This window comes from Oxyura jamaicensis, chromosome 1 (genome assembly GCF_011077185.1).
Source record: "Oxyura jamaicensis isolate SHBP4307 breed ruddy duck chromosome 1, BPBGC_Ojam_1.0, whole genome shotgun sequence".
In the NCBI taxonomy this organism is placed as follows: Eukaryota; Metazoa; Chordata; class Aves; order Anseriformes; family Anatidae; genus Oxyura; species Oxyura jamaicensis.
Window position 1 is genome coordinate 115,272,609 of NC_048893.1, and position 9,921 is coordinate 115,282,529.

At 39.6% G+C, this 9,921-nt stretch overlaps 1 long non-coding RNA gene across 1 annotated transcript; it reads left to right on the forward strand.

Moving 5' to 3' along the window:
* The first annotated feature begins 345 nt into the window (after positions 1–345).
* On the forward strand, positions 346–7,205 carry LOC118160910. Its single transcript, XR_004747745.1, has 3 exons — positions 346–2,077; positions 5,001–5,125; positions 6,601–7,205. It is a non-coding gene; the product is annotated as an uncharacterized LOC118160910 (long non-coding RNA).
* The last annotated feature ends 2,716 nt before the right edge of the window (positions 7,206–9,921 follow it).

Here is a 9,921-nt window from a genome sequence, read left to right on the forward strand (position 1 = left end):
ACCATCGTAATGCCACAGCATACTACCTTTACACCAGACTTTGCAACCAAACGCTCAGCTTTTGCAATGGGTAAGTACAGACCAGACAGCTAAGGCCATATATGAGAGGTCGCTTTCCTACCTGTGAGACAGGAGACTAGAAGAAAAAATGAATTTCAACTATAACATAAATAAAGCTGACCAAAATCTAGTACATTTAGCATAGTTAGCAATTTTTGACAAATGCATTTATTTATATAAAATATCCTTATCTGCCTAAGCTCCTAAGGCATAGGAGTGTTTTTCTGACATTCTGTAACTCATTTCTAGTAAGTCTAGAAGTCTAGAAAAGCTAGTAAGTCTAGAAATAATCATAAGTAGATGAAAAATAAATAAATAAAATTAACCTCTTACTCTCTTGTTCCCTCTAGAAGGTTGCCTGTTAATTGTAACTGCAATATCCTTTCTGCAGACTATACAGTGCAAAGAGAAACATTTTACTTCTCCAAATAAGTTTATGTTTCATGGAAACCTAGAGAGATTCCTGTAATTTTCCAACTATTACAGCCACCAAACATCTTACTCTTGAAGATTATTATTAGATCCAGCAGTTTTCTCTTTCATCTGTACGCTCCTAACAGATGAGCTGGTTTTGTACCCCCTCATAAACTTTCAAATTAAACTCCTACATGCTCTCCTGCTTCATAATTTGGTGCTTTGGGACACTACCAACATTAGCTCAGTTAAGAACAAAACCATTATTCACATGAGGTAGAACTGCCTCATCTTCAAACAGTAAACTCCAACTTACCAAACAAATCTGCATTGCACTCAATATTTAGCTTAAATAGTCAGTACCACGCAATACAATTTCAAGCACATTCAATTTAATGGAAGAAATGATTTCCAGAAAGAAAAAGTGAAATTTCCATAAGAAGTCTGGGGTAATCTTGTTGTTAATGAAAATGTTTTTGTTGGTTCTTTCATAGTCAAACTCATCACCAACTGCCCCTTGCATCACTGACAAGTGAACATGGATAACTATGCTCCAAAGTAGTATACAATTGCCACTTTATGCAGTATAAATAATTGTTTAGGCAGAAAAAATAGTAAACTGCTTGTTCCATAGACTTTAAACTACTCATCTCTCTATGTTGAAAAAAGTGATAGCCTTGTAGCTTCCCGCTGGAATGCATGGCCCAATAAAGCCATGTAAGGATAAGGAGGCAAATTAATCCATACCTCCTAAAAGCAATTAGGGTACCTATGGCTAATAATTGCCAGGATGCTTCTAGTGATGCTCCAGTGACACTCAGCAGATAGCAGATTCAGGACTAACAAGTGCTACATCTTTGAAAAATACAGTGCATGATCCAGGCCCAAAATTACCAGCCAGCTTAGGGGAAAATATGGCAATATTGGTGTCCTTATCTACAGGGCAACAAGAATGTGCAGGGGGCAGTCCAAACCTTGCTGTTTCCCTAACCCCACATACTTGTTAACTGTAGTCAATAATTGGCCCAAAATATTTAGGTGTATTTTCTATCTAACTCTTTCACGATTATAGTAATCTTCATAGAGCAGGCTACAATTTCCAAATGTATACAGGCAATAACTGTCAACACTGCAGCAGCTGCTGCCCTTCCAGAGGGATTCATGTGCTTAGTGGAGGGAAAAAAATATAAGAATGAAGGTTCAGTGCTTCCCTTTCTTCGTCTCTTTCTCAAAGATAAGAGACGTGAACTGAACAGGCCAGCATGGGTCTGCTAATTCAGAGACAGGACTAAACTTGATCTCCTGGTGGTAAGAATGAGAGATTAAGTTAAGGAGCCATATAGCTAGGCCGGTCACTATGTGAATGAGACCTGACCTCAATAAAGCCTCCATTTACTCAATAAAAGTCCTAGCAAAGGTTGTAGGCACTCCTTTATTATAACCTTTTCCTTTCAGGCTAAACCTGTGATCCACAAATCTGAATCCCCAAGCTCAGGTCCTGTTTGAGAATTCTTGGAGAAGAAATCTCCCCTTTCTGATGGATTGACAAACCTCTCCTGACTCGTACCAAGAGCAGTATTCAGACAAGCCCAGGTTCACAAATGTCAGAATAACACTGTATATGTATAACCTGCTGAAAGGAGTATAATAATAAAAAAAAAAAAAAAAAAAAAGTTACATACTCCAAAGGTAAAAACAATAGAACTTCTATTATAATAGGACTGCTTTTATTGAAATCTTCCTTTTTGTTTCAAATACGTACTAGTTGGAGCATAGAAAAATGCATAATTTTTTTTTGTAAATCAAACAGTGCTGCCTTTATGAGAGTTTATGGTACAGTGATGCCATTTTAATAATAATAAAAATGATTATTGTTTTACATCTGAAATTTTTATATCTCAATATAATTTGTAACTGTATAAATAAGTCTGTTGCCTAGATTGCAATTTAATTTTCAAAAGAAATTATGAGTTGTTTTAGAATTTGAATCAGTTGCTATTGAAATATTCTCAGTGTTTTAAGTACATGAATTTAAACAGGATTTAATTTCCCATGGCCATGTATCATAGGGAACGATGCCCTACAGCCTGTTTTGTCTCTTCGGTCTGAACTGTTAGGTACCTCTCTGCACCTCCATCCAGGTGAAACCATGTAATCAAATCATTGTACCAGAAGGGGTCTAGGTTCCCAAGTCAATAATGACATCCCTAAATTAATTTGCCACCATAACAGTTCCCTCAGCAATCTTGCCATTAAACACTGCATTGCTAATTCATTTCCCAGGCAGATAAAAGATATTTGGGAAGTGCATTCACACCAATGTCCATAGATGTACATCTCCTTGACAGGGCTTTATCTCTAGCACTTTATCTCCAGGTGATGCACCTTCCACCCACCTCTGAATTAACAATACAAAATGTGGATATCAACTTCTGTTTGTTGATAACCTAATTCTTATTCCCGGGATGATAATGCATGAATTTTAAGCGTTCTCTTTGATTTTCAAACGTTAGCCTTGGGAGGAGTGAACAATCTGAGCCTGGATGAAGTCAAGAATGTGTGTTTTTTTCCTCACTCTGCTATTTCTTCCACAAGGAATGATATCTTCCCCATTGTTTCATCTCTGGTGTGATTCTCCTTTACTTCCCTCTTCTGATTTAACTCTTGGATATTAAGTAGGTTTATCATAAAGAAATAACCTGCAAGGCTTCCAATATTGTAAAGATACTGTAAATATTACTTACACTTTCCTCACTCTGCACATTAGAGACATTCATCACTATTTCTTCAGTGGTAGCATGCACATAAAACCATCACCAAGAATGCTAGACAAGAAAATCCCCAAGTTTAGTAGATAAATGAGAAAAATAAAAACAATATAAACTTCCATACTCTCTACAAATTTCCATTACTGCCAGGAATAGATTTTGAGGTGATGTCATTACACATACATCACAAATATCTTGATAAGCAAGGCTTGTAGCAATCTTCCTACCAAACAGCCAGACAGCATATAGATATGAATATCTTTTTGACAGTATTTGGGCTGGAGGAAAAAACAACATTTTTCACATGCTCATCAAAAAGCAATTGGATTTTTAAGCACAGGGTTTCACCCACAAGGGTTTATTTGGGGGGCTTTATTGGTTTCAGTATTTTGCTATTACCATTGATGCAAACAACTTATTCTATGCATATTTCAAATTTTGTCTTTGCTCACTGTGAAATTAAATAGCCTGATATGAAATTTAAAATTATATGGCTTTATTTCTGTGTAAACAGGATCTCCCAATAAAGTGACCTGTAATGTAGTTACAGAAGGAAATTACTTCAGAAATGGCAATTCTCGGTTGTATAGGTCTGCTTCTTTTATAGATTGAGTCATCCAGTCTTTATAGACAAATGTTAGCCTTCACTACTTTTTGCTTTTTTAAATACAGCATATGGCCCTGGGAGCCTAAACTTGGATGTCTTTATGAATCATTGGACTTCCAGAATCACAATGAGACCCATTAACTGCATCCCAAATTCAAAATTCCTGCTGCTGATCATTCATAAGCCATATAGAACACACACTTAAATTGCAGAATGTATTTGCTAAGCTGGCATCTGACAAAGGAATATATTTGACATAGAAATGGCAGCCTGTCCAGAGTCCTCTGTTCACAAATTTTACAGTTTTTTGTCAGTTTAGAGCTCTAATGTCCTAACAGTAGTTTTGACCAGTGGTTTCTTGAATATGCCCCAGGTTGGTAGTGTCTGTCAGTTCAAATTGCTAAAGCCAGGCTAACAGATTGCCAACCTCCAAGAGACAGTGGAATTGTGAATTGCATCTCCTGAATCCCCAGCAAATCAGCCAGATCTCTGGGAAAACAGCTGAAGACAAATGGGACATCCTCCCTCTCGCCTGTGAGATGACGGTTAAAGCAGCTGCACTCCTTGCCGAACCTGATTCAGTCAGAGCAGGTGAGCCTCAGTTTCTAATCGCTGTCATATAAAAGGCTTTGTGGCCCCCATCTTAGAAACTCTCCTGGGGGAGGAAAAGAGAGGTAAAGGGTACAGAGCAACAAATGCACTGTGGCCTTAGAAGGATGGAGAGTTCTTACTACACCCTCATCTGACTGTCTGATCATCACGATTTGTGGCTGCTTACCTGTAGCATGTCTCTGATGCTGCTACCCAGTTGGACTGAACTACAACAACCATCCAAGCTGAACTGTAGGTAGAAATGTACTTGCACACACCCTTCTACCGCCTTGAAAAAACTCATGAAGTGTATATTGGAGTGCTTCCAGGGCCCCAGGCAGTGTCTCCCTGACAATACTTATGTTTAGAAGCCATTCTCCTTTAATAGCTAAGATTGTATATATTACTCTTACGGCTTTCACTCTGTGACTTTTTAATGACTTGTCTATTAAAATCTATAGACTTTCATGCAGCAAAGATGTAGCTTACAGAAAAGAATCCCCAAAGCCCTACTATCGGTAGGTGGTAAGGGCTGAGTTAAAAGGGGTGAGATTTCTTAGATGGGATTGCTCAAATGAAAATTGGGAAACTCTGGAAACTTGAACTGCCCATTAAGGAGATGTCCCAGTGGAGGGAGCCAAGTGTAGCAAGACAGACGTTCACGTAGGTTCATGCAGACTGCAAGGTAAGCTGAACAGAGAAAGAACTGATAAGAAGTAAATATTAGAAGAATGTAAGAAATGAGTTAAAGGTCAGAATGGGACATGAAAAATGATATGGGAATACTGTATAGAAAATATTTTAAAGTTCAAATGTGTACCTTTGGTCAGGACTGACAGGGACAGAGAGACAGACTGAGATTAAGAGAAAAGCTTTTTTAAAAGTTATATATCCAAATAAAGAATAAAGCTACACATTTTTGGACCAAAAGAAACTTACGAGTACTAAAAACCTGAAATTAAAGTCTGGAAGGCTGTAAGTTTGGGTTTTAAAATACAGAACTAAGAAAAGGCTTGATATAAATATAAGACTTGTTTGCATAATGGAAGACCAAGTTCTCAGATTAGAATGCCTTCATATTGGGAACATTCTATAATAAGGACTCTCACTAACTCACTTTCAATCAAGTTCAGGTCTCTAGAGCAAGAGCCACAATATGCAACTGAGGATGGAGATGTTTCTAAATGAGCCATAATGCCTGATAAGGTCTGGAATGACACTTTTATGCCTATAGAAGTGCTGTGGAAATAGCTAACTGGGCTTTTGGCAGAGGTAGAGTGCACTTACCCAGTGCAGCTCCACCATATAGAGTAGCAAATGGCTGAGCAGAAACATGCCTCTGCTTTCTCTTCTGCCTAACATGTCTTACCTTACTTTTTCAAGAAAGAACAAAAAAAAAAAAAATACTGGATGTAAGTGTGGACTGAAGATTTACAGCAAGCTACTTAAATGCAAGATCTTTAAATGCTGGTTGATCTGTTTTAAATTCAATACTATTTTTCTGCTCTCTGTGGATCTGTGTGTGATCCTGTTATGCCAAAACCTAACCCCTTCACAGGAGCAATGCAACCACTTTTAACAAGGTGTTTAAATAATAGAAGGGGAAGGTTTCTATAACAACCAGATTAGGAAACCAGTGGTTATTTATACTTCATTACGCTGAGCTAGAGGCAACCATGGGTGACTGGGGTTTCACAACTTGCAGCCAGTATAGCCACTTGTGTGTGATGGTGTAACCTGAGGTACTGCTGCAGTGTACGTTACTAAGAGGACTCAGGTCACCACACCAGTCCCCTTAGCTATGTATTTTACCTGCCCTGCACCGTCTGCAAGTGAGTCTCTTTTTGAAAGGAATATGTGCTAAAATAGGGTTTTCAAAGTGAACCATGTAATTGACTTCCTCTCACAGGCTGTATGTACTGTTTAACTGTTGCTTCCACTCCAATTGCATCACAAAAGTGAAAGTTGTTTTCCAGATTTTTGTCCTCTATATCACATTGCTGATCAAAAGATAAAACCAATTGACGAGATACAGCTAATGAGAATCCTTAGTTTGTAGACATTCACACTATTAGGCAAATGGAAAAGACAAACTCAGCAGCACAAGAGGACTAGACTGTGAGCTTCAAAGATCTTATGCATTTTTTTTTTTTTCTCCAGGATGGGAAATCCAGTCATTAAGGCACAAGTGAACAAAACAAATTAGGATGGAGACAGAAGTCTGTGTTCCTGTGGGATAATCTTTCATTTCGTAAATGATTATTTACATTTAAATGCAAATATTTCTGACCTCTGGTTTGTTCAGATAGCCATGGTCAGGGTGCAACAACAGAATCATTTTGTTCTGATACTTGCTCTGATGTTTATAAAATAAAATCACCATGGCTGTATTTCCTTTCATTTATGAAGTACTTTACTGAGGCAGATTTATTCTGGGGTAAAAGACAGGCAGATGGCAGGGATATACAGGTCATGTGCTCTTCAACGCTTATAAAGAAACCCCTCCATGCCCATGCATTTTCCATCTCCCGCCGATTAAGGCTGAGAATAACTATAAAAGTGCTCATTATAAACTGAAATATCTGATTCTAAAGATAAACATATTGCCTAAACTAATTATTATGTTCAGTTTTATATACCCCCTGTGAAAAATAAATGTCCTGATTAAACAAAATGAAGCATCTGATTGTCCAAATATGACAGTGTCGCGATCTGTTGTTTTTTCTATTATTGTTCATATGCCCGCGATCCTGATTCCTGTAATTAGCACCTTTGACTTTCAAACGGGTAGACTAGATAATGCCGTCTAATCTAGGATCATGTCAGCAGCTGTTGACAGTCCCAGATGCTGCAGATGAGGAAGCAAAATACTCTTTGTGCAAAGATGAAGTAGTCCCTGAATTACGTTCATTTCTACTATCCTTCCTCTTCAGTCCTGCACATACCATAGTATGTTCTAACCAAAGACACAAATATCCCTTCCTCCATCTGGTTCTACTCCTGGCCTCAGGATTATAATGTAGCATTGCATCCATTGCTACACAGAGTGCTTCTTTAAATACCTTCACTTTACTTTTCAATTGATTGGGTATCTCCTTGCTTTTGTATTATAATTACGGATACAAGATCCTTACTATTTTTAGTGTGCACTTCTACAGCTACCCATTCACACCTTTTCTAGATGATTGTAGTGGGTTTATGTGACAAGGTTTTGGTAGCAGGGGGCCATAGGGGTGGCTTCTGTGAGAAGGATCTAGAAGCTGCCCCATGTTTGGTAAGGGCCCCACTGCTGACCAGAACTGAGCCAATAAGTGATGTTGTTTGCGCCTCTGTGAGAGCATATTTAAGACAGGGAAAAAAAAAACGCTGCGCCACACAGCAGCTGGGAGAGTGAGAGGAGTGAGGAACAGCCTTGCAGGCGCCAAGGTCAGTGAAGAAGGAGGGGGAGAGGTGCTCCAGGCGCCGGAGCAGAAGTCCCCTGCGGCCTGTGGTGAGGACCATGGTGAAGCAGGATGTCCCCCTGCAGCCCATGGAGTACCACGGTGGAGCAGGGTTCCACGCTGCAGCCCGTGGAGGAGACCACGGTGGAGCAGGTGGCCCTGCACCGACGGAGACTGCGGCCTGTGGAAGACCCCTGCCGGAGCAGATTCCGGGCCGGACCTGCAGCCCGTGGAGAGGAGACCACGCAGGAGCAGGTGACCTGGCAGGAGCTGCTGCCTGTGGGGGACCCAGGTTGGAGCAGTTTGCTCCCGAGGGATGGACCCCGTGGTACGGACCCATATCTGGAGCAGTTCTTGAAGAGCTGCTGCCTGTGGGAAGCCCACGCTGGATCAGTTCAGCAAGGACTGCATCCCGTGGGAGGGACCCCACAGCACAGGGGACGAGAGTGACCAAGAAGGAGCGGCAGAGAAGAATTTCTATAGACTGACCATAGCCCCCATGTCCCCGTTCCCCTGCGCCGCTCGGGGGGAGGAGGTGGAAGAGGGTGGATGGGGGGGAAGGTGCTTTTGGTTTCTTTCCTTTGTTTCTCACTTCTCTAGCTCGTTTGTAATAGGCAATAAATCTTACTATCTCCCTATGCTGAGTCTGTTTTGCCCATCACAATAATTACTGCACGATCTCCTCGTCCTTATCTCAACCCTTGAGCCCCTTTCATCGTATTTTCTCCCTGTTCCTCTTTGAGGAGGGGGAGTGAGAGAGCGGTTGTGGTGGAGCTCGGTCACCCACCCGAGTGAAACCATCACAATGATCCTAACTTTAAATTTAGAAGCAACTGGGAGGAATGCCATGGAAAAAAAAAATCTATATAAATTCTTCTTTTCTGCTGTTTATTCTTTTTTATATGATAACCAGAACTGAAATGTTCCAAATAAACATACCACAGATTTATTTAGCAAATGAATCCATGTACTCTTCCATGCCACTCCTAGATTTGTAATGTTCACTCAAAACTTTCTTTTTACAGCTTGCTATTAACTTTGAGCTCTGACGTCTGTACAAGCAGTTCAGACAATTCTTCCAAAATACAATATCCACCCCAATTTTCATCTGATGCTCAGTGACCTAGCTTAGTTATCTCAGTAGAGCTCTTCAGTCTTCTCTTGTTTTAATTATCCCAAACAATTTTGTCATATTGAAAATGTTGCCACCTCACTGCTCTTTTTTAAGAAAAAAATATATTTTTAATTTTTTTATTTAAAAAAAAATAGGATTAAAAAAAAAAAAAAAAAAAAAAAACAGTCTCTGAATTATTTTAATCACTGAGTACTGGTACTCAGCCTCAGGCCATCCCACCACAGATCCCTGCCCAGTTAAACACAGCCTCTTCTCTTTATATTTCTTTATCTGTCTCACTGTGCTTCTGTAACAACTTTCTCTTCCTCTACCACAATTATCTTTTTCACAGATCCCTACAAAGAACATTTCAGAATTAAAATATTTTAATTAATTTCTGTGGAAAATCCTACAGTTTCTTCAAATGGAAAATAAAAATAAAAATAAAAAAGGTGTTTGTTTCTACCATAGTATGGCCACTTAGGTGTCTTGTACCTATTCATAATTGTTTAATCCAATTTACCCAGCAGTGAAGCAAAGCTCACAAGGGCTGTAATCACAAGATTGTCCACAGCACTTACAATCTGTTCAGCTGTCTAATACCTTTGCAGTGTCTGATTTAACATTTGCACTGTACTTCCCTTGAATAAAAGACAGCCTAGTGATGCAAGCAGAAGGCTCGGAGACACCATCGGATTCTTGCTCCAGCTTTATCCATTACTGGCAATGTAACCTTAAGTAAGTTGTCTAGCCTTTCTGAATTTCCCTCCTTCCTGAAATGCCGATGGCAATTAACAACTTTGCAGGAATAGATTTGAGAGTTTTCTTTGTCTTAGTGCATATTCCTGGGGGGGCTTATTAGGTGTCTCAATCAGAGTATTAGAAGTCTGGGTACAAAAGCACAGAGCAGGCAGGATGACCTGTTCC